The following is a 5,684-nucleotide window of genomic DNA, read 5'->3' as shown; positions in this document are numbered from 1 at the left end:
TGTTTAGCTTTTCACTTGCACTTTTTAATAAAAATAAAGATTTTGGAAACATGTTCCCACCTTCTCTGACATGATTTATTATTTCTTAACCATAATATTGTGATTATTGGCAACCATGATTCTGAAAGAACCTACGGATTCCCGCATGGATCAGTTCTCATAATCCCCATCATCTCTCATAGATGATACCCAGATACTCAGCAGCATGCCAACAAGGCTTATCAATCCTTTATTCATATGTTTAAGATCGCATTCAACGAGTGTTTTCCACCTGTGAGCCTGAACATCAATAAAAGATATGGTTTTAATAAACCTTGGTTCACCACTGGATTCTTAAAATCCTCAAGGAAGAAAAACAGATTATACAAAAAGTTTATTTCTAACCCAACTCCACAGAATTCTGATACATATAAAACATATAGAAACAAGTTCATTTACTTCGTATGGCAAAGAAGAAATATTATACTGATAAATTTAAAGAATCTACTAACAACATAAATACATGGACTATAATCAGTGAATTGTTAAACAAGAGAAAGGCACCTGCTAAATTTCCATCCCAATTTACTGATGGCATGTCCACATTTTCAAATCCTTCTGACATAGCAAATGAATTTAATCCATTTTTGTAAATGTTGGTGGTACCTTGGCTGAGAAACTCGGTCCATCAAATGACTGTCCCACAGATAATATTACTGGAGTTTTTCCTGCCTTGCAAAATTTTGAACCACCCACAATTAAAGAAGTAATCGACATTATTGTAAATCTGAATAATTCAGCAGCGGGTCACGATGAAATCAAGGCTAAGCTCCTAAAGGAAGTAGCTTCCATCATTAGCAAACCATTAACACATGTCTTTGTGGTGTCTCTGAAGACTGGGGTAGTCCCTAGTGATCTTAAAGTGGCAAAGGTTTTACCTCTCTTTAAAGAAGGAGAACCCAGTGTTTTCAATAATTACAGACCAATTTCGATTTTGCCTTGCTTCTCCAAGGTCCTGGAAAAGTTAGTTTACAAAAGAGTTATTACACATCTCAATGATAATAACATATTGTACAAACACCAATATGGTTTTCGCAAAAAACATTCAACATATATGGCTTTATTGCAACTTATCGATAAAATCTCTACTGCTTTGGACAAAAATATTTTTGCCATAGGAATTTTCTTGGATCTCTCTAAAGCGTTTGATACCGTTGATCATGGTATTCTCTTGTCAAAACTCCATAGATATGGTCTTCAAGATGTGGTGATCACTTGGTTTAAAGATTATCTTTGCAACAGAGAACAATATGTTTGTATTAATGGTCATGAATCTAAGAAAGAAAAATTACGTTATGGTGTGCCTCAAGGGTCAATTCTTGGGCCTCTTCTGTTTCTAATTTTTATTAATGATTTTGCTGTAATGTCTGAGTCCTCCCTGCCCATTTTATTTGCGGACGACACCAACTGTATCTGCATCTGCTGCTGTGTTTGGGGGCATTTCCTCTCACATGACCCAGTTTCAGCTGAGGTTTACTCTGGTAAATTCCTGTAAAGTCGATTTTTGCAAGTTGACCAAATACTGCAGCTGCAGAATAACCACAAACCGTCACCTGCTCTCCACCTACAACCCAGCTGTCAGATCGGTCAACAGTGGTGTTTCTGTACGCATGTATATTTATATTAGTAACGTATGTAAAACACAGATAAAAAAAGACACAGCTGTAGTATCAGATAGTTTCAATCTACATATTCAGGGAAAACCAGACACTTTAAAGGGTGAACTGGACAAACCTCCTGTGATTTCATCCAGAGGCTTTTGAATCTACTTTTTCATCTCACTGCACATGACCATGTTGGCAGGAGCTGTCAGCCAAAAGGGTTCCTTTATCTAGGCTTCACCCCGAACCCTCCGGACCAACGCAGAACCCTTCCAGATCACCCCGATGAAACCAGCTTGAAAAATTGAAGACCTTTAAACAGTGTAAACAGTGGATGGATTGTACACTTTTTTTCTATTTTTACATTACAATCAATAATTTCTTAAATGCTTTTAATAGCTTTTTATTAATTTTGGAAGATCACCCATGATGACCCTTAGTTTTTTTTGTTTGTTTTTTTCAATTTCAGGACATTTTATTCACGGTCTTATGGCTTTCTTTCGTCATAAAATTTGTAGCTATTAATCCTACATTTTACCAAGCCAAATGGACAAAAACTTTAATGTTTACATACAAATGTAGTGTTTGTTCATTTTTTAGGATGAAACACACTTATTCATTGAACACATACAATGTTTTTAACATCAGATTAGTGCACATTGAGGCAGAAATTATTCTTGCTGTTATCACATTCTCCAAATCTGTGATAAACTAAAAGAGAAAAAAATGGTTTGGTGAAAGCCCCGATGTCTGCTGGGTCTGCTTGGATGTCAGCATAGTTTTCCTCTCTTTATTCAAGCAAAGATAATAAAATATTAAACACGGCAAACAAACATGTCTGTGAAAAGTGTGCTACTATAGGACCTTGTGTTAACTCTGTGTGTGTGAAACTACTTTTGTGTGTGAAAATCGTGACTGCCAGGGTACTGTTCATGCAGGTTTTAACCGAGTAAGGTGTGACCCAACCAGAGCCGTACGTTTATATTCACTGCACTGCAGCCTGACACACGATACTAGCATTTCCATGTCCGTGCACATGGTAGTTTAGTAGTTGGGGGACGTGTTCAGATTTGCAGGGTACCTTGATGTGTGCAACAGCCTCTCAATTATCCGAGTCCGAGACATGGCGAGACCGAGAGACCTGAGGCTGTGACAAGACCAAGAGTAAGACCACAAAAAAGTGGTTGTGAGACCAAGACCGGTCTTGAGAACTACAAGTCTACATCCAAGTCCCTACAGATGGCCGATGGATTTGTGACGTGGCTTTCATGGTGGACATCACGTACCTGCTCAACTCACTGAATGTTCAGCTTCAAGGCAAGGAGCAGATTATCACAAGCTGTTTGAGTTTATAGCAATTTTAATGGTAATTGTGGACAACACTTAGGGTCTTTACTTGTTCACATGAAACGTGGCCCACTTCCCCAGTCTGAGGGAAGTAAGCCCCGACTCTGACCCTGACCACATTCAAATGGAGTCGATTGAATTTCAGTGCGACACTGAGCTAAAAAATAAATTCATGTTACTGAATTTGAAGGGTTTCTGTACACAGGTCTCACTACAAAGATACCCACACATCAAGAAACGTGCACGGGTGATTCTTTCACTGTTTGGCAGCACTAACCTCTGTGAGCAGACCTGTCATAAACCTCGACAAGTCAAGACTCAGAGGTACCCTGACCGACTCGCACCTCAATTACCTACTGACCTTGTCAGAGATTTGCGCTAATAAATGAACTTTATTATTTACATTTAGGCTATTTGTGTTTCAAACTTACAGGGGACCTATTATGAAAAACACGTTTTTTCTTGTTTTAACATATATAAAGTGGTCTCCCCTCACCCTGCCAACACAGAGAAGGAATTTAGCAACCGAATTCTGCAGGGTCTGTTCACCCCGCCCGGAGGATCCTTCCACTGTCATGTGACTTCTACGAGCCGTTCAGATTCTGCGCCTATGGTGACGTCACCACAGGCGCAGAGGTTCGTCCTCCGCTGCTGAAACCACGCCCACAACTAACTCCGCCGGCCGGAGCTCCGCCATTGTTTGGAAGCGGTGGCTGTTTCAACAACGAGGGGACAGTAAAAATGAGGTTTTGCATTGACATTTACCCTCATAAAAGGATCAGTACCAACAGTACGGACCCGGCAACTGCACACGAGTCAGCGGTAAGTGACGTTAATTTTTAATGTTATTTATATTTGTTTACAAGTATGATCTTTGCATGGGCTAAGTATTTAGCTTAGCCCCGGTGTTATTCCGTGTTACGGAGCTCTATTAGTACCGTGATACATTTTTTTCTGTTTATGGTTTCAGATCTTCCAAGCACCTGAAGCTGTTCAACGACACCTCCAGAAGATGCACGGTCCTTCCTTGAGCTAACAATAGTGCATTAATGTTATTTATATACAACTAATGTTTTTATTTTTTTTAACAATAAAGTTGTCATTTGTGAACATTCAGTGTTGTGATTTCTTTACCGTTAACATGATTAATTTGTCTTGTAACATAAGAAATGAACCGGAGTAAATAACTGTGGTGTAAGGCCCCGTCCCAATTCTCCCCCTTGTTTTCTTCACTACCCCTAAATTTTGCGCGTTCCCGTGAGGGTGGTGGTGTCCCAATTCCTCTTTTCACCTAGGGGGAGTGGGCATAACGAGGGCTAGGGGCTGAAAATAGCCCCTTCACAGCGAGGGATTTCACATGCTGACTTCACGAGCGAGGGGTTATAAAAATTTCCCAGAATGCTTTTCGTTTTCATTTGCGGACTGAATCCAAAAAAAAACATGGCGGACATTTCTTAGTGAATAAATCAATATTTTGAGTTAGTTTCTGCATAAAAATGCGTTTTGATTACATTTCTAGCGAGAAATATATATTTTACTTTCATAATATTCACTCAGTGAATGTACATAATCCCTTTTTTGTCTGTTGTCGGAGTAAAGGCTGTTAGGTTACGCCGTAGGCTACGTAACCTACGCCGTAGGCTATGTAAGTTACGCCGTAGGCTCTGCGTCGATTTGACTCGCCGACCGAGGGCAAACATCATTTGCAGACTCGTCTCAGATTGTGACCAAGGGAGCAAGCATTTTTTTGTGGGAAATAGAGAGAAATAATCCTGTGACTCGTCAGATTAGTTTTGGATGTTTCTGATATAATAGTTTTCAGAAACCACAAAGCTGTTATCTGGGTAATTTACACACTTTCAGATAAAGCTGAAGTGAAGATAGCGGAGCTGTTTTATGGTTCCGCTATGCTGATTGGCTGCCTGAAGGACGCGATACACTGCTACGAAAAAATGGCGGAAGCTCCGGCCGGTGGAGTTAGTTGTGGGCGTGGTTTCACGCATCGGAGGCCAACCTATGGAAATCGCATTTTCATTACGTAATGAAAGGGAGCAGAATCTGAACGGCTCGTAGAAGCCACATCACACTGGACGGCTCATCCGGGCGGCTGTACAGACACTGCAGAATTTGGTTGCTTTCCTCCTGAGTTGGCAGGCTGAGGGGAGACCACTTTATATATGTTAAAACAAGAGAAAATGTGTTTTCCATAATAGGTCCCCTTTAAAATGTCTGTTTGGCCCCGGCCCATTTGCACACGTCCACTTTGGCCCTTTGAAGAAAAATGTTCAGGCACCCCTGCTTTAGTGTCTCCCCAGCGCATCCAGCTGCTGGGACAGAGGAGGACCGGCTGGCATCTCAGCGCAACAAGCCATATTATCTTTAAATTAAGATTGAGGCAGCTATTTTGGATCATTATGTCGCCTTGTTATTGCTCAGAGGATTAACTGCACCAAGGTGAGATGCAATCTGTTGGGTTCTTTAGCTAAAGCTCCATCGGAGGTTTGGACCAGACATGACTGGAAGATCCAGTAATTAGATTTAAGTGGGTTAAATTTAACTTTGAACACCTTCTGCGTAAAGCAACTTGAGTTGGCGTTAAACAGGTGAGATGACAACAGGACCCGCAGGTCTGGATCTGGACCCTAGTGGTCGCATGTCAGATGTTTGTTCAGACAGAAGGACAAAAAGCAGTTTCAG

The sequence above is a fragment of the Cololabis saira genome, chromosome 11 (genome assembly GCF_033807715.1).
Source record: "Cololabis saira isolate AMF1-May2022 chromosome 11, fColSai1.1, whole genome shotgun sequence".
NCBI lineage: Eukaryota > Metazoa > Chordata > Actinopteri > Beloniformes > Belonidae > Cololabis > Cololabis saira.
This window is presented reverse-complemented; position numbering follows the sequence as displayed.